At 41.8% G+C, this 20,322-nt stretch overlaps 1 protein-coding gene across 1 annotated transcript in view; it reads right to left on the bottom strand.

Annotated features, from left to right (window-relative positions):
• MGAT5 (alpha-1,6-mannosylglycoprotein 6-beta-N-acetylglucosaminyltransferase) overlaps window positions 1-20,322 on the bottom strand; it is a gene marked incomplete in the record, with an annotated part of 1,206,452 nt that overhangs the window by 117,536 nt on the left and 1,068,594 nt on the right.

Genomic DNA, 20,322 nt, shown 5'->3' with positions numbered 1-20,322 from the left:
GTCTTCATTAATTTTATATCTCAAAAAGATTTGAAACTGTCTGAGAATGTTCTACAACACTGGGATATCCTTTTCTCATTTTTTTCGTGAACAAAATAATATCATCTGCATATAAAGCCAAATTTCCTTGACTATGATACCAATTATATTCTTGAATTTGAGCCCCTTACTTTCTTTGCCAATTCCTCTAAATATAATGCAAACAACAAAGGGGAAAAGATTAAACCCCTGGCTGGTTCCTCTGTTCAAAAACAACTTATCAGAGAGAAACTTTCACACTTCAATTTTTGCCTGTGATCCCTCATACATTCTCCTAATTAACCTTATTTTATCACAGAATGCAAATGCTTCCATTGCCCTACTCATAAATTGCCAGCTTAATCTGCTGAATGCTTTATCTGCAGCAACACCCACCAACAGTAGCATATTTTTACATTTTGCTTCCCTCAGGATCATCAATGTTCTACTAATGTTGTCAAATGTTTGCCTTCCCTTCACAAAACACACTGATTTATATCTAACAGTCTTGGCAATACCACTGCCATTCTTTTAGAACTTTACACATAAGTACATTATAATCATGGCTTAAAATTGAAATGGGTCTATATGAAAGCTGGGTCTGATGGGTCTTTACCATCTTTAGGTATTACAGCCACCACAGCTTTCTTCCAGGATGTTGGTGCTCCCCCCCACCCATTTAAAATACTGTTAAACAAAACCTAACAGATCTTTACCACTTTATTCCCAGCTAGCTTCCAAACTTCCAGAGGAATACCATCTATTCCTGGAGACTTTCCTGAAGATTATTTATATGTCAGCACTTTTATCACATCTCCTCCCATTTCAACTAATTGTTGAGCCTCATCTACCTCTAACCTTGGCATATTTAAGTCTTACATAAATATGTCCATCTGTGCTTTTTCTTTATTTCTACATTCCTTTGCGTTATAAAACAAATCATACAATTTCTGAGATATCCAATTCCACAACAGGGTCTCTGGTTATTTTTCTTGTTATAGACTTCCCAAGTCTGGCAATAATCTTATCTATTTTCTGTTGCCTAAGTCAATGTGCCTTGGAGTTATCAAAAACAGTTGCTTAACAGCAATCATTCTAAACTCATGCATATCATCCAGGTACTCCCTTATTTTCTCTTTAGAACTCTGCAGTTGTGCCTCCTCTTGTTCTGCGAGATTCCTCTTATTCTGCAGTACTTTAACCTTTGACATCACCTCTAAGTGATCCTCATTATTTCTTAACCATCTCTCTTATTTCTACCTTAATTTTAACTCTTTCATTTTATCCAATCCCTCAAACTAGCTATAACTTCTGAAGAAATTTCTATCTTCTTTAATTTCCACCACCCATTCCTTAAAATCCTCTTTTTTTTAACTTGTAGGTGGGGGAAGCATCAGTGTCTCATTTTTACTTCATTACCTTTCATTTTTATGTTAGCCATTATTGTCACATGATCTGAAACAGTTATTGGATGGGTGATGAAGCTTTCAATTAAATAACCATATTCCTATGAAATATAAATTATTTCTAGTCTAGAACAGTTACTGCATCTTGGGGAATAATGTGCAACTTCTCTGACTTCCTACTACTGAATTCATGTCTTCCCTACCAAATATTTTCATAAATTTCTTCAGAAATCGACACTGTTTTGTTATATTTTCCCTTTTAGGTCTCCCAGATACATCCTCACTGTTGCAAAACAAGTTCCAGTCCCCACCTACAAGTAATATTCCCTGCCGACAGATGATTACTTCTCCCCAAATTTTCTTAAGCTCCATAACAGCAGTTTTAGGACAGTATAATCCTCCTCCCTTGCCAGTGGACCCTTACAGCCACAAGTCTACCATTACGGTTTTATTCTCTTCTAGCACTGATAGATGCCTCTACCAATTAATATAAGTATTTGCCTTTTCCTTTATCTTTCATATTCTGCTGACTATCTATCCTAAAATCCTTTATCAAATTCACATACTCACTTCTCTCTAAATGTGTCTCCTCTAGCACTATTTGCACTCTGCATTTATTTATATAATTCAATACTTTTACCTTTTTGCGTTTACCTGTGAGCCCATTTATGTTCCAAAATAACATGTTTAGTGTAGCTAATTAATTATTCCTACCTATTTACAACTTGTGTGTTACATAAACCCACTAATGTTCGGAAAGTTGATCATTTAAAAAGTCGCTTCTTGTCATCTCCTATTTAACCTGTATCACATTTTACAAAACTTTTGTTTAAGGAAAACCCTCACAAAAGAAACACCCCCAGAACATATTAACTTAAAACAAGCACACTAAATTATGTACATCTTCAAATAATGAAGCACACTAAATTATGTACATCTTTAAATAATAAAGTTTAACCCCCCTGAGAGGAACAACTGCTCCAGACTGACAGCTGCACCTGCAGGAATTAATTAACCTAAAAAATTAAGATTATACATGCTAAGACTCATGCTTCAGCCACTGCTCCTACTTAAAATAATTGTTGTCTATTCTTACCTTTTCTTTATTCCCCTCCCAAATGTGAAAAACTTGTACGTTTTCAGATGGCATTAACCTTTAGCCTTAAGAAAAACTGCAATGTCCATCTCTAAATGCAACTAAATTATACATCGTTCTAGTAAATGCACTAGGGTACTTAGTTATCAGAACAGCTGCAATTTATTATTGACTTTAAATAATTTCAAACTTCTTTTTTTACTGAGCTGCTTGCTCTTGTACCATTTAAGTTTATGTTTCCCTCAGTTAATCTCCAGATCTCTTAATTTATTGTCTTCAATTTTAGTCAATTTGTTTCCATGACAAACTGTTGACTTAAATATACTTTTGTCCAAACTTTCTTCTTTTTTACATTATAATGCCTACATTTCTTAAAATAAAAAAACAGCTGTTTACTTACAATCCAAAAAGCACAGCACAATGGGGCCGGAACCACGGGAAAAAATCCACCAATGCTGAAAAATCCAAGCTTTAATATAGATATAGATATAGTAAAAACATGCCAATAAATCCACAATACGTAAGCGCTTTCATTTGGCCTCTGCCAAACTTTTTCAAAAACCTTTGAAAAATATGGCTCTAGGTGATCTGGTTATGTTGACTAATGTTGGGAAATTGGAAATGGGTATTTGCCAGTGATAAGTGGGTTGAGGACCTGGCCTACTTCGACCTATGACAGGGACCCAGGCTAATTTTGGGAGGGATGTATGGGGATGTATGTGCCCCTATTAGCTGGTGTGTGCCCAACATAAAGCCCATCAGCCCTGGACTAAAGCTACAGGCTGGCCAGTGTCCAGCTTAGGTTATCTGGGATAGCTCTGTTGAGCGCAAGCTGGATGTAAATCCAATCTGCCAAATATGAACTGCAAAATGACACACTCTGTGTGGTTTTAAAGTGGATGACATGATGGTAAGAAAAAAGCTGGACATCCTATATATCCATGAGACAAGGTGGAAGGGCAATGCAGCAAAGCCACTTGGCTTGGGACCCAGAGTCTAACACTCAAAAACAGGACAGGCTAGAAATGGTCTTGGAATTGTGGTGAGGGAGAGGATTCAGAAGCCATTGAGGGATGTCATCAGAATTAGTGACAGACTCATGGCAATCAGAGTCCAGTGTAGTGACAGAACATTATTCATAATCTTAGCGTATGCCACACATCAGGGTTGTGACAGTGAGAAAAAGAGTGCGTTCTCTCAGCAGCTGCAAGACCTACTAGATATAGCAGGACAACAAGAATTGATGCTGATAATGGGTGAACTGAATGCACATTTCAGGACAGAAAGAAAAAGAAATGAGGACTGCCTGGGTCCACATTGGTGGGGTAACAGGAATAAATGAGAGGCCATTTTAGACATCTCTCTAGCAAATGGCCTGATGGTAGCCAACACATTGTTTAGAAACAGAGAGCGTCACAAGCTCACATACAAGACTGGTTAACACAGAACTCCAGTAGACTTCCTCCTATTATGGAAAGGGCACTGGGGTAGAATAAGCCCTAGAGAAATAGTCATCCCACAGCATAAACCTCTGGTTGCCATAGTCAGTTGCAAGCAGTGGTCAGAAAAGGCTCTAAGGTCAACAGAGACCAGGCTGAAGACCTGGAAGTTGACAGAAGAGAAAGCACAATGGATCAAGGACTTACTCGGAGCTCTAATACCTCAAAGAGAGGAGGAAATAGGTGGAAATGAAGAATTGCAGCATCTCAAAGCAGCACAAGAACTACAGAACAGATATGCAGTTGGGCCAGGTACATAAATAAGGTACATAAGGAAAGGTGGTGGTGGAAGTCAGAAGTCCAGGAAGTCATCCAAAAAAAAAAAAAAGGAAAAGGTGCTGGAAAAGTGAAAATCAGAAAAGACAGACCAAGCTATGAAGGAATGCTGGTTGTCTAACAAAGGGACTAAGACAGGAGCTATGATAACACAGAACAAGGCATCAGAGGCTTTCTACCAACATCAGAAAAAGTGACTCAGTGGATCGCACAAAGAAACTGTATCAGGCTGCAAGGCAAAGACAGAAAGATAAAAAAAGACAGACACCCTTAATAAGAGATGCCAGCAACAACTTGCGTGCCAGTCCACATGACATCAAAGGCAGATGGAGGGAGTACTTCCAGCAGCTTCTGAATGAAGAAAATCCTGCAGAAGCTGTCCTGTCCCAGACATAGCCTACTGTGAGAGAAGATGAGGAGCTCACCCTAGAAGAAAGAACAGCATTAAGGAAAATTAAGTTGGGGGAAGGCAGCAGGCTCAGATGAGGTTACAACAGATATGATCATGACGGTGGGTAAGACAGAGGAGAAATGGCTCCTGAGGGTACTCCTAGCAGTATGGAGAGAAAGACGCATCTCACAGGATTGGAGTATTAGCATACTAGTGTCAGTGTTCAAGAAAAAAGGGGGCATTCACAACTTTGAGCAGTAAAAGTATCAAACTCCTGTCACACTACATGAAAGTTCTGGAGAGGGTGCTTGATAAATAAATACAGAGAGCACTAGAAAGTAAGATGGGAGATGAGCATTTCAGATTCATTTCAGAATGCAGCACAAATGACCCTTTGCTTGCAGTGAGACAGACACTTGAGGAGAAGACAGAAATTAGGAAACAGACCAACCGGGCATTCCTAGACTTGGAGAAAGCATATGACAAAGTCCCAAAAAAGCTGATTTGGGGAGTACTGTGATAATTCAAAGTCCCAGAAACATTGGCAGAGTTAGTGCAGGCTATGTACAGGAACCCAATGACTCAAGTAAGAACACTGTTTGGTGTTACAGAGAAGTTCCCAGTGGGAGCAGGTGTGCATCAGGTTTCAGCTCTGAGCCCACTGCTGTTCAAACAGGTGATGGACTTCACTAGCAAACAAATCAGAGGGGACAGATCAAAGTTGCTGTATGCAGATGATGCAGCATTTCAAGAAGACTTTCATCAAGAACTTCATCAAAGGGTAGGGAAATGGAATGCAAAACTGAAGGCACATGCGATGAAATTGAGTAGATAAGACAGTTGTAAGGATAGCAAATGGGGGAAATCAGAAGAAGCTGAAAACTGAGATAGAAGGGAAAATAGCAGAACAGGTTAAAAGCTTTAAGTATCTGGGAGGGGTGGTTGAGAAGAAGGAAGTCTGAATGAGGAGGTCAGACAGAATCAGAGAAGCTGCAGCCAACTGGCACAGTGTCATGGGTAGTGTATGACAGAAGAATGGCAAAGGAGCTGAAAAGTGAGGTTTACAAAATAGTATTGCTACCAGTACTACTGTATGGTACACGAACTTGGGCAATACAGGCAGAGCAGTTGAGAAAGTTAGAGGTGATGGATACGACAGGCTTGGGATTGGTGGCAGGATGTATACTGTGGGACAGACAAAGAAATTGGGACGTAAGAGAAGCATCCATAGTAGTTGCAGATAAGATCAAAAGAACAGACTATGTTGATTTGGGCACGTGTAGGAAATCAGAAGACTATCTGGTGACGATGACTTGGAACAGACAGGAAGAAGACCAGATGAAATTAGGACATCCAGCAAAGAGGTGGACAGATTTTGAGAGAGAAGACCTGTGACAGTCAGGTATGAGTGTTAAAGAAAGCAGGAAAGGGGCATTGAATAGGGAGAGATGGGGACAAGTGACATGACACTGACCCCATGTAGAAAATGGGAAAGAGAGGGTGGTGGTGATGGTGAACAGGGAAAAAGTTACTGTCAGCTGCCTGTCAGGTGCCAAGATCCACTAACATAATGCAAGCACTCAGGTCACTCCACAAGTACAAATATGACTGTGTCATTGTCCATGCTGGTGTGAATGACCTGAGACGTAGCTCCCTGGACTACATGAAGAGAGACATGGAGGAGCTGTCCGGTCTTGTAGCCCAGGCAGGTATGATCCTAGCCCTGAGTAGCATCCTACCATCACCAAGAATGATACCACAATACAAGGACAAAATGATCGGCTTCAACAATTGGCTAAGCTTATGGTGTCATTCTAAGGGGATCCAGTATCAGTCTGCCTGGGATGACATGACTGACAAACCACGATGCTTTGCCAGAAATGGCCTGCACCTGTCGTTCTTGGGATTCTGGATACTGGCTAAGGCTCTTGCCACCCCTACAGTGCTTTTTTTAGGCAAGATTCAAATGACAAATTCACCACCATAACAGGTACATGCAAGCAAAATCTGAGGGTAATGCTACTTAATGCTAGAAGTCTAAAACTCCAAATGCACTCACTCGAGGCACTCCTTAAAATGGAGAACACTGACATCTGTGCAGTGACAAAAGACCTGGTTCAAGGTTCCAGAGACCACCCCTGCATTACTAGGCTATAATTCATACCACACCTTTCGGCCACCTAACCTGGACCGAAGCACTACAGCTAAAGGTGGAGGCGTACCCATATTCATTAAGGATATCCACACCTCCAGGCTAGTTGCTCAGCATAATGCATTCGAGATTATTCAATTGCAATTAACTCTGGGCAAGACCACAATCCAAATTGTAGCTTGCTACAGATCCCCCCATCATGCCCCAGGATTCCCACTCCACATTTCTTGATACACCAGAAAATATTGGGGTACAACCTAACACCCTAATAATGGGCGATTTCAACTACTGCACCATTAACTGGGAAAAATACTTATGTACCAACTCTTGTGCTCAACGTTTTCTGGAATTCAAATTCCAGTGCCTTGGATCAACTTATCCACACCCCCACCAGGGGCAGCAATATCTTGGACCTGGTCAACATGGGCAACAGGTGTTCCACACCAAAGGTCAGTTCCTCGTTGGTCAGATCCGACCACAAGCAAATTACCCTAGACATCCACATCCCTCCCCAACCCCATTAGGGAAACCACCGTAAAAAAATTCTCCAAAGCCAACTTCATGCTTCTTAAGACAGAAGTGGCAAACTTCACAACACCCATGCTGACAGACAATAGAGGTATGACTGCTGAATCCTATACGATTGCACTTTATAAGCACTTACACAAGTGCATAGATCGTGCAATCCCTAACAGAACCAAGATGTTATCCTCCAAAAAAGTAAGCCAATGTGGTGGTCCCCTGCCATAAGCAAACTCTACAACAGAAGAAAAACTGTTGCAAAAAAAAGAGAAAAATCCCATGACTGGAGGAACTCCCTGGTCAGCCTCAGTAAGAAGCTGAGATCCCTCATAAAATCCTCGCCACTGATTCTAAAGACAAACACAAAGCATTCTATAGCTATGTCAAGAATCTCAATGGCAATACTCAGACCTGCTCTGAGTTATAGCACAATGGCACTAAAAATACAGAACCAACTGATATTGCCCACATCCTGGCAGATAGGTTCAGTGCTAACTTTACCCCTCTCTCATCCCCTAAAGGGCCCATCTCTATACTGGAAGAATGCAACGTTCCTGTAATCACAACTGCACAGGTAAAAAAAAAAAAACACTCTCCAAAGCCAAGAACACAGCATCCATGGGACCTGACAACATCCCAGGCTGCGTTCTACATGAACTACAGATTAAACTGGCATCCCACCTAAGTACCATGCGCAATCATAGCCTCACCGCTGGCTTTGTGCCCACTGAATGGCACACAGCAACTGTTATCCCACTCCACAAAGGGGGAGCCACCACAGACCCCGGGAACTACCACCCCATTAGCCTGATGAGCCTGGTCTGCAAGGCTATGGAATGTATCATCACGGAACTTATAAACAATGACATTAGTAATCTCCATACTCTGGACCCTACCCAGTTCGGGTTTGTAAAAGGCAGATCATGTCTCCTAAACCTGAGAGACTTCTTTGAAGTGGTCACAAAAGCGCAGACGAGGGTAAGGTGGTTCACACAGCCTATCTAGTGCTCGCCAAGGCTTTCAACACCATCCCCCACTCTGGAATTATAGATAAACTCACTAAACTAGGTATAAATCCCTATGTCACAAGATGGGTTGCCAACTGGCTCACTGACAGAACCCACACTGTGAAAGTAGAAGACTCTAAATCCAACATCAGACCAGTGACAAGAGGAGTACCACAGGGTTCAGTCCTGGGTCCTCTCCTGTTTGGTATCTACTTCTCTGAAGTACAGGCTAACAAAGTTTGCAGATGACTGCAAACTAGGAGCCATAATCAAAACTTCTAATGATGTGGACATCCTACAAAAGGGCCTCACTGAGACAGATGCCTGGTGACAAAGCCATGGACTCAAGCTCAATGCCAAAAAGTGCATTGTCATCCCTTTTGGTAAAAACTCTGTACCCATGAACTACCACATAGGCGGAAGTCTACTTAACACCAAAAGTGTGATAAGAGACCTTGGGACACAGGTGGACAGTAGTCTCTTCTTTGATAATCACATCACCACAGCAGTTTGGAAAACCTTCTACATGGCACACATCATCACAAAAGGTTTCTCTTCCAGGAAAAAAGAGGTCATTGTTCCCTTCTACTCATCACAACTCCCCTTTTGGTATGTACCTCACAAGACATCTACAACTGGAAAGGCCACAGAAATACCTCATAAAGAGAATTACTGGCCTCAAACAGATGCTCTATACAGACATTCTCAAAAAACTCCAGCTTTACTCTGTCACATATCGCCTACTCAGAGGCGATTTCTGCCTAACATACAAAGCTATGTCAAACCCAGAGGTGTTGGACATGCTCCATTTAAAGAAATCCAAATCCCTCTGAGCTACACACTCTAGGGACCTAAACCTTGTCACTACAATAAACAGAACAAGCTGGAGGGATAGATTCCTGTCCCAGAGACTTCCCATACTCTGGAATAAACTACCTATCTATATCAAACAAAGCTCCTCATAAGCGCTCTTCGAGAAAAATCTTGAGGATTGGATGTAAGAGAGGAAATTCACCCCGGTGATCACTTCTGTGGCTCTGCTTGACAGGGGCACAGGAAAATAATTTTCTTGGGTGGCAAAAGCCAGGGTACCATTTGGCTAAGCTTATAAAGGCCCTAGGGCATATAGCCTAGTACCTACCTATGATGATGATGATTCTGGCAGTCTGTCTGTGGAAGTCCTCATTGATGCCAGGGTGGTCCTGCTCAAGGCAGTCAGCTTTTTCTTGCTGGAAAAGTCTTGGAGAAATTTAGCACAACGCTTTATAGTGATCTGTTGAACAGAATGCAGTGAGGGCTAGAAGTGACACCACTCCCTGTCCTCAGAAAGGACAAACATTTATTGTGAAAGCATTCCACAAGAAATGTAATTATTAAGCAGTAATCCACAACAGATAAACCGACATCCAATCATGGGTTATTGCTATTACACAATGACATTATTTAAGAAAGAAATTGCTCATCTTTTATAAATAATAGTCCAGATTCAACAACACCTACACTAAGTGTACATGATCTGTATTCAAAAACATTCATACTACATGTTTTGTACTTTCTAGTCACTCAGAAAGATTACACTAAGTGTATGTGTAGTCTACACTTTGTGGTAACCTTTATAAATCCTGCTCAGCATTTAAATCTACAAGAAAATCAGAAGGAAAACTAAAATTAGGAAGAAGGTGTGAGTTATGCTTTTGTTGTCTGTTCACTCAGAACATTGTACAGTTTGTGTAGACGATGAATCCCAGGGAATGTCTTTCTACAATGGTGCTGCAGTGTTCCTTTACATTTTTCATTGTTTACTGATGTACTGCACATGCGTATGGGTCTTGCATTCTCACACCTGCACAGTACATCAGTACAGTGCAGGAAATGGAATGGAGAAGAGACAATCTCAGTTGCTGTTTTTTCTATTTTTTTTTATTTTTTATTTTTTTTTAACTGCTGAGATTTTCCAAGGGTCGGGGCAGAAATACAAGGAAAATCAAGTACATTTTTAACAGTTTAGTTTTACAGAATGTACCTGTCATTTTTTACACTGTTCCATGGGCCTCAACATATGTCAACAGAAAGCCTGGTCACTCAATCATACTTCAGAGACTGGACTTTTTTCTGCAGTTATAGGTTCAAAGGTGTTTACTAGGCTAATTACTACTAGGGCCTTTTTAAGCCTAGCCATGAACCCAAATTTTTGACAAGTTCTGACACCACTGCTAAATGTAAGCAGGGGGCTTGGGATATGAAACATTTACAAGAAGGGGCTTGGGAGATGAACCATTTACTGGTTGCCTGTGTCCAATAGAGACATGGGTGCCAAATCAGGGATGAATTTCCTGTTCCCCAACCAACTGTCCAAGTTGCACTTGAATTAGGTTAGGGTGAAACTCTGCTTCACATGGATGGGGAGCCTGTTCCAGAAATGGGGTAGTTTCTGGGATTCATACTTGTCTCTCCAGCAAGTCCTGTTTATATCACGGGCAAGGTTTAATTCTTTAGAACGGGTGAAATTCGGGTGCTGTATGTTTTGTGGATACATAGGAGGCAGAGTACAAGGATAGGGCCTAGAGGCAGTCTGCATAGGGCATTTTACTTATGCCTTGTATTCTTTTACTAAGGAACCTCTGTGGATGTTCCAGTTGTTGGCTATGCCTGGTTAGGTACATACCAAAGGGGTCATTGTACTCAGGTCTGATGGAATGCTGAATACTGTGGAGCAATGCCTTCCCTGGACTTAGAAGTTATATGCTTAATTTACAACAGGCACGTTGTTTGGGCTGTGCAATCAGCATGTTCATTTCGAATACTACAGAGAAGCCATTGCATAACTTTACAAAGTAACCACTTTCTCTTAGTGCACCTGATGCCTAAAAAACTCCAACACACAAAACCATACAAAAAAGTGAATAAGGTTTTTCCTGGCAAGGTATTTAGCTTCCTTACACTGAAGGGAGGATAAACCAATGGACTTATGAGACTTTGAGAAAAAATAAGCACAGCTGACTCCTCACATGAACTCAGGGAAGAAAGAACTAAAGATGGCACAGTCCGGAATCTCCCTAGAGGGGGAAGGGTACGAAGCTCTGGAAGTCAGATCACACATCAGGACTTCTGTAGGAAACGTTCCAAACAAGAAGATTACTGCAATAGTGAATCATAGTACAGACAGTTGATATTGCTTCTGCCCTGTTCTGAAATGCAGGAACTGCTGGTGGATCCTGTGGATAAGAACTCTCAGGTAGGCATACTTCAAACTCACAATCAACAGCAGTGCACCAAGTAAAAGCACAGGAGGGAGGGCCTGTAGTGTTAAGTAGTAAGAATCTGGTTACTTTCAAGAATCTGTTTAGTCTGAATAAGTCTAGAAAGGATCACAAAGGGCCATCCATCTTTGGAAAAAGGAAGGGTCTGGGGTGGAATCCTACCACTTGCTCTTTGACTCTCTTTCTATGGTTCCACATAGCAAAATCTACAGCAAAACACATTGTGCTCTCTCTGCTTGGTCTGTTGGAACTGAAGGCATTCATAGAAAGGGAGAGACATTTCTAAACTTTACTTTGTAATATGTTCTGCTGATCTACCCTAATAATCTGTGGGAGGTTTGATGGAGCCAGTTTTTACTGACAAAGGAAAAATGTAGGTGTTTGAGCCAAGCTTGACAGGTACCCAGTGATTGGGATGGGGGTAATGATGTGAGGATGAAGGAAGACAGGAAATGAGATGTTAGAGTTGCCTAGGCAGTACTGGTTTATGTCCTTCCTAGGTAGGGGAACAGGATTACCTCCCATCCATTATCTTGCTGCCTGCTCAGCATGCATCCATTTTCCAAGGCTGTTTCGCTTTAAATGATTTTTTTCTCGTCTAAAATGCTCCATCACTGATTTTTAGTAGCATGGCTAGTGTCTATTACAGCTATGTATAAGTAGATGAAAAGGCTGCTTCCCGACTCCACAGTAGTCCACTTTTCCTATAAATGTCTGAACATTTCCTGAGAGGAGAGCTCAAGCAATATTCCTTTTTGCAGAGGGAAATTCAGTTAACTGTCCCTTAATATACTCTGTGAAAGTTACAGAAATAGCCTTAACCAGCTCTTCCATGACCCCGAAATCAAGACGCCTAACTGCTTCTCCAGTGTCTGATCCACCAGCGAGGACTTGAAACCTGAAGAGATGTACAGGCAGCTGATGGCCTTAAGTCCTCTTGCACACCCAGTCCAAAGCTTAAGATTCTGCATACCATGATAACAAGGAAAGGAATTTTAACTTTTAGGGCATATTCTGGACCAAAGAGAGAGCAGAGAAGTCTGATCTAGAATTTATCATCAGCAGTTCGATTTTAGACACCTGAAAATTAGAGGACATCCTCCTTCTTGGAAGCAGACTCCAAAGGTTTCTAATCTGTGAAAACAGCACACTTTAGAAAGCAATCCATGAGTGAGACAAGCTAAGTCTTCTCTCATCCTTCCTGCCTAGACATTCATTACAGTCTTTCTCAGAAGGCAAAGGGCACAGGTTACGTACAGAGGACTTTATCAGCCTGAATGTCTCTCCACAGAAGGGTCAACTGAGGCAGCTGCAACTCTCAAGTGGAATGAAGGACTTGGTTCTCCTTAATTTATTCTTAAACGAGGGTCTATGGATCCTTTAATTTGCATTCGCAAAGTACAGAGAGAGAGAGAGAGACAGAAAGAAAGTACAGTTGTGTACACTTACCATAAATGTAGATGTTCAAGTGTATTCACTGTTGCAGGTAATCTGCTGGCAGGTTGCCCTCAGTCGGCCTTATTAACAAAGTCTTGGGTCCTGCTTCGGTTGCTGTACCTTCTTCCATGACGTCGGATCGTCGGGGGTATAAAACATGCAGCCGATGCCTCAGAAGTCAGGTGCCACCCAAATGGGGAGCAAAGCTATATATATATATATATATATATATATATATATATATATATATATATATATATATATATATATATACATATATATATATACACACATGTATATATATACATGTATATATAAGTATATAATTTAAAACACAAAAAATATACCTCCAAACAAAAGCAAATGCACCAAAAAGGCTTTTAAGCATAGTAAAAGAAAGGAGAGGTATAGTAAGAGAAAAAACAGGGGGCTGGAGGGTGGGTAACCAGGACTGCAACAGTGAATACACTCGAACATCTACATTTATGGTAAGTGTACACAACTGTACTATGTTCTTTGTGTTTCACTGTTGCAGTCATTACATTTGGGTAGAATCCTAAAGCTATGGTTGGAAGGATGGATTTATACAGCATTAGGAGCAGCTATAAGGCCCTGCAGGACAGCAGTGGCAAAGTCAGCTCTGGATTTAGAGAAGAGAGGTAAATGGTAATGTTTGGTGAACGTATGAACTGAGATCCAGGTAGCAGCTTCTAGAATGTCTCTGGTAGGAACCCCTCTGAGAAAGGCTGCAGAAGTAGATGCTGTCCTGGTGGAATGAGATCTGATCCCCTTGGGGATAGGTTTACCATGGTGCATATAGCAGAAATGAATACAATGTCTTATCGATTTGGAAATAGTCTGCTTTGAAATAGCCTTTCCCTCTGCCCCTGCAGCAAATGCCACCAATAGTTGTTCAGATTTTCTTAGAGATTTTGTCCTGTTTAAGTAGAATCCAAGTTGTCTGTGTACATCCAATGAATGCAGACTCCACTCACCCTTGTTCTGTGGATTGGGAACGAAAGATGGCAGATGAATGGTCTGATTAAGAGCCACACTGGATACCACCTTAGGCATGAATGATGGATTGGTCCCGAGAGCCACCCTGTCAGGATGAAAAATAATGAAAGGCTCCACTGCCATAAGAGCCTGTAATTCTGAAATCCTTCTAGCTGAAGTGACTGCTAAAAGGAAAGCTGTTTTCCAGGAGAGAAATTTTAGGTCTGCAGTAGCAGCAGGATCAAAAGGAGGGAGAGTGAGTTTTTCCAAAACAAAATTGAGGTCCCATGCAGGAGTTGGTGCTCTCCTGGGAGGTCTTACATTTTTGGCCCCTCTGAGATGATGCTTTAGCAGAGGATGAACGAAGAGGGGAGGTTCTGTGTTGTAATGAGCTGAAATGGCAGAGGCATGGATTTTTATTGAAGAAAAAGATAGGCCCTTGTGAAGCATCTCAGTTAAGCATTGTAGAATCTGAGGAATATTGGGCATTGCTGTGCTTATTCCATGTGAATGGTTTGGCACAGAATCTTTTCCATTTGTCAACATAAGATATTCTAGTACTAGGCCTTCTAGCCTCCAAAATGACATGCATCACAGGTTTGCTGAGGGATGCCAAGGGTGAAATTAGTTGAGTAGCCATGCTGCAAGACTCAAAGTTTGGAGCTGAATGTGCAGAATTTGGTAGTTCTGCTGAGACAGTAGGTAAGGTGTCTGAGGCAGGTGCCACGGAGGAAGGTGTGACACATTGCGCAGGAGTGGGTACCAGTGTTGGCGAGGCCAGTCTGGAGCAATCAGAATAATTTTTCGTTTGTCCTGTCTTTTAGTAGAACTTTGGAGAGCAGAGGCAGAGGGGGAAAAGCATAGACAGAGCATCCACTTTCCAAGCTTTTTTGTGATGAATTCTTGTGCAGAATTTGTCCAACTGATAGTTCTGGGGTGAGGCAAAAAGATCTATGTCTGGGCCCCCCCATTTGCGTGTCAACATCTTGAAAACTTGAGATTCCAGTTTCCATTTGTGTAGGTCTATATGATTTCTGCTTAGTTCGTCTGCCAGAGTATTTAGCTTTCCTGGCAGGAATTGAGCTTGTAGTTGTATTTGATAGGTCAAGGCAGTGTTCCACAATGCCATGGCTAGTCTGCAAAGGGGGTAGGAATGTGTACCCCGCTGCTTGTTTATGTACCACATAACTGTGGTGTTGTCTGTCTATCATTAATTGTCCTGGATGAAGGCAGTCCTTGAAGGCTGTTAGTGCATTCTGTACAGCTAGCCTCTCTTTCTGATTGATATGCAGGTGCATTTGATTTGGGCTCCATTTGCCCTGAAAAACACTTTCCTGCCAGATGAGCCTCCCAAGCATAGTCTGATGCGTCTGTAGTTAGGGTTTGGGTGGCAGGGGATGGAGTGAATGTCAGTCCCTTGTTTTTGTGGCAGGCCTCTGCCCACCATAGGAACTCTAGTTGCAGGCAAGGTATAATAGGAATCATTGTTTCCAGGCTGTGACAAGGTTGACTCCATAAACTTTTTAAGTACCACTGAAGTTTCCTTATATGCAGTCTTCCATATGGAATTAGAAGAATGCAGGGGGCCATGAACCCCAAGGCTTGCAGAATTTGTCTTGCAGATAGCAGGGTTTTTGTGGCCACCTGTTTGAAGTAAGTCACCAATTGAATTTGCTTTTCTGGTGTAAGGTAAGTCATCTGGGCAGTTGTATTCAAGCTTGCACCCAGGAATGTAATTTTTTGAGAGGGTACCAGTTGTGATTTATTTTTGTTTATGGTGTACCCTAGACAAGTTAGAACCCTTTTTAAAAACACCAGATGCTTTAGAAGAATGCCCTTGTTTTCTGCCTGAATTAGACAATCGTCCAGGTATGGATATATTTGAATATTTCTTTGCCTGCAGAATGCAATTACTGGTGCCAGGCACTTTGTGAAGACCCAGAGTGCAGTAGATAAGCCAAAGGGCAGTGCAGAGAACTGGCAATGCAAGTAGCCTGCTTTGAAGCAAAGGTATCTTCTGCAAGATTCCCTGATTGGGATATGCAGGTAAGCCTCTTAAGTCTAGAGTTACCAACCAGGCATCTTTGCCTAGCATAGGTAGTAACTGTTGAAGAGTCAGCATCTTGAATTTTGCAATGTCCAGAAATGTGTTTAGAGTGGATAAGTCCAGAATTGGACACCATGATTAGTCTTTTCTGGGTACCAGGAAAAGTCTTCAATAGAAACCTTGCCCCTTTCTCTCTTTTGGTACTGGTTGAATAGCCCCCATGTTCATGAGGGACAGAACTTGTTTCTCAGCCTCTGCCCACTGATTTGGGGGCAGATCTGGCCATCCATTTGGGATTGGCAACGTGTGGAAATGAATTCTGTATCCCTGGGATACTACATTTAAAACCCATTTGTCCTGGGTAATATGTTGCCAGTTTCGTGCATGAAGTGCCAGTTTTCCCCCCAAAGGGGCGGCTAAAAGTCAAGTGCTTGGTGACTGTAGAGGGGAAGTCATTGAGACTGTTTACCATAGGGAGGTGCCTTGTTGTTTCCAGATTTTAGGTGATGGCACCCAATTGTTTTGTTCTAAAAGTTTCTTGCGACTAAAACCTGGAGCTTTTGGAATGTCTTGCTTTGACTTGAACGGCTTTCGAGGGGACTGGAAAGAACCAGTTCTTAGTAGGCCAGTGCCTACTAAATCTTGGAGGTTGCACTTGTAAGAAATATTTCACAGTTTGCATCAATTTAGCTTTATCTTCCATCTTTTTTAACACTTCTTCAGCCTTATTACCAAAGAGACGGTCCTGTTGTAAAGGAGCATCCTACAATTTTGCTTTAACATGCTCAGGCAGAGTTTGCTCTTTGAGCCAAGTATGCCTTCTTAGCACAGATCCAGTTACAGCAGCCTTGCAAGAGTCCTCCAAGGAATCAAAACCACATTGCAAAGTATGTTTTCCAACTTGTTCAGATGAATGTAATAAATCCTGCAAATCTTTATTTTCCACACAGTCAGAGATTAACATAATTTTCTGTTTAAGTAGTCCCATGATATGCTGTTGATATTTAAGCATATGAAATTGACAGTTTAAAGCCCTATTTGCAAAAGTTGCAGACGTGTAAACCTTCTTACCCCATCTATCCAGCGCCCTGGAATCTCTATCAGAAGGGGTAGGATTTTTAGCAGTAGAGGCCTTAATGCCCTTGGGACCCTGAGAAATGGTTTCAGAATCAGCAATAGGATTTTTGAAAAGGAATTTGTGGGAGTCAGGAACCCTGTAGTATCTGTCTGGCTTGCAAGGAGCCGGAGGCAGAGAATCAGGACTCGTACTAGATTCTGAAAAAACATCATTAACAATGTCTAGAAAAGGAGGTATAGCCCAAAGGCCTATGCTGAGGAAGAAGAAGAAAATCCCTAAGTCTCTCTTCAGATTCAGAGAAATCCTGAATTTCCCAGTGGAAATGTTCCCTTAAGGTATGTAAAGTTTCCCCAAAAGAAAAATCCTCAGGGGGAGAAGCAGAAGGAATGGAATCTTCTGCATCAGAGTCCTCATAAGTAGGAAAAGACAAATCCTGTTCATTAGAAGAGTCAGAAGAAATAGAATCCTGTTCAGAAGATTCATAAGAAGATTCACAATCAATGTCTTGCCTAGGCCTCTTAGAAGGAGGGGGTTGGCTACCCCCTGATCAGAGTAATTAAATCTTCAGCCATTTTGATCATTTGTTTTTTAGGCGTAGGGACCTGCACATGTGGCCCAGGCATCGGTTAGATTTTGGCCTTTGTTTTGAAGATGACTTTGGTCTAATATACAAATCTGTAGGCCTGAAAACACCCTGAGAAGCTGGTGCCTGCATAGCAGCCCCGGACCCATCTAAGGTAGAGACATCCGGGGCTTCCATAATTGAAGCATCTCGCAGCATACTGGACTCCAAATGGGTCTCAGTAGAGGCCTGTGAATCAGAAGTAGCGGGTAGCAGGGGCTGTGAAAGTGCCTCACTGAGTACCGGTGAACTAGCGACTGGCTTAGGAGAAGCGTCATAGTCAGTTTTGGACCTCGACGGTCTGTCTCTGTCTTTGCGTTTTTTACATATTCCAGTAGTCGATTGCTAACCGACAACATTTCTGGATAATTAAATCTTGAGCCAAAATATTTAGAAGCAAAAATATACCGGTGTTTAATCGTGCATTGATTAAATTTAGCACAAAACCGACAGCAAGGCACGTTGCAGTGCGGGCCTAGGCAATAATGCAATTATTAACTTTAGCTGACATCGGTAAGGAGCAAGAAAAAGTTTTCCCAATGGGGTACTTAGCTTTTAGTTGAAGACACTGGTTCTGAAACTCGAAAATGAAAATTTCAGGAGTCGGCCGACTGGCACTTGCAAACTGCTTCTGCTTCGGGCACTGCGCAGCAAGAAAGACTGATGTAATGGCGTTGGCTGCATGTTTTATACCCCTGACAATCTGACGTCATGGAAGAAGGGACAGCAACCGATGCAGGACCCAAGACTTTGTTAATTAGACTGACTGAGGGCAACCTGTCAGCAGATTACCCAAATGTAATGACTGCAACAATGAAACACGAAGAACATCCTCTTTCAAACTTCATGTAAGAATGCACCAGTTCTTGGGCTACTTGCACTGGGTTAAGTAAATGATGGGAAAAGCATCAGAGGTCAGGTAGCAAGAATTCATCATCTCAGTATGAATTCCCTGCAAATGATACGAAGCCTGGAAAGGCCTTTGCAGAGCCTAGAATGCACATCAGGATATTTTTTCTAAGGATACACCCACATCTAAAAGGAATGGTTCCAAAACAAGTTGAACTGGAACATATTCAGCATTATTGCCAGTCCTGCTACTGCTCGAGTGCCCTCCACAACTTGGTCTGGCAAGTTCTGCTTGATTTGGTGGTGTTGGTACAGCTTAAGGTGAACCATTCTTTGGGAATTATACTTACCACCGTGAGACAGCTAGCATAACTAAAGACGTCTACATTACATGGTCATGTGTGAGCTAGGCTAATGACCACAAGAGCTTTAAGTCTAGCCATGTAACCCAAATCTCTGACAAGTTCTGGTACCTTTGATAATTGTGGGCAGGGGTTTGGGAGAAGAAACATTTTCTGTTAATTCTGTCTGTAAGAAGGGGGGGGAGTTGCCACACCACTTAAGTCCCCCCTTTAGAATTAGTAAGGTATATTTTAGAGGTATTCTCAGTCCTCAAATAAATTAATAGAAATTATAGTTTACTGACCTGACTGATTATGGATACACATTCCAAAGCACAGGTACTTCATTCTGAAAGTCACACACTTTTGATGAAACTATCACCCTAGTCTCAAAACACTTTGTGGGGCAGGAAGGTACAGGAAAACCATACTGTCTCCTATTGTGAATACAGACACCAAAGCCCACTACCACATGCCATGGACCTGAAGAACTGTTGCACAGATGAAGGCTAGATATAATTCTGTAGCTCAACAGGAAAGGCTGTGTGGACATCCAAAAATGCAACCTTAAGGTGACTGTACAGACATCATGTTATCCACAGAGAGGTGTAAAGTTGGCAGTCCATGGGGAACTGGAAGCACATGAGGAGGACTGCCAGGACACCCCAAAGGAACAATTACCTAGAGAATGGTGTAACTGATGTCTGTTTTCTGAATTCTTTACCTTTTCTCAGTGCTCTGGCACAGCATCAGAAGAAGGACCCTTCCTGCCAGTACATACACTAGGCACCCTCTACTGTTACCATCATCTGCGAAAATATGTAGCCTTCATTCTTGTCTCACCTCTGTGTCTGAGCAACTGAGATGAATTACTGGAACTTACGGTAGTGTGTAACATCATGTTCCTTATTCAGGCAACTGAGTCAGTGCTAGCATGGGCAACTCCATGACCTTGTGGCAAGAACACCACTTCCACTGTGAAACTCAGGGTCGAGATTTCGATTGCGTAATAAGAAATAAGCTGGGAAGTACAATGGATGGCATAAACAAGTCGCCTAGCATATGATGCCAGCATGGTATACGCTAGCAGAAGGTACACAAAGCATTAAGTGAAGGGATGATTGAGAAATATTCTGTTGAGAAGATGATAGCACAGGTGGAAATCCCAACACATTTTTCCACTGCAGAAAGCCCCCTTCCAAAATTAAGTATAAGGTTCCTTTAAAAAGAGAAGCTGTAGCATCATAAAAGTACAATCTAGGCAAAAGGCAACTTAATAACCATAAGCTCTGGGTTTGTCACTGTAGGTCATTTTTTTATAAAAC

This window comes from Protopterus annectens, chromosome 6.part0, assembly GCF_019279795.1.
Source record: "Protopterus annectens isolate FY-2018-M chromosome 6.part0, PAN1.0, whole genome shotgun sequence".
Lineage (NCBI taxonomy): Eukaryota > Metazoa > Chordata > Ceratodontiformes > Protopteridae > Protopterus > Protopterus annectens.
Note: the sequence above shows the minus strand (reverse complement) of the source record. Positions and strands in the feature narration are given on the sequence as shown.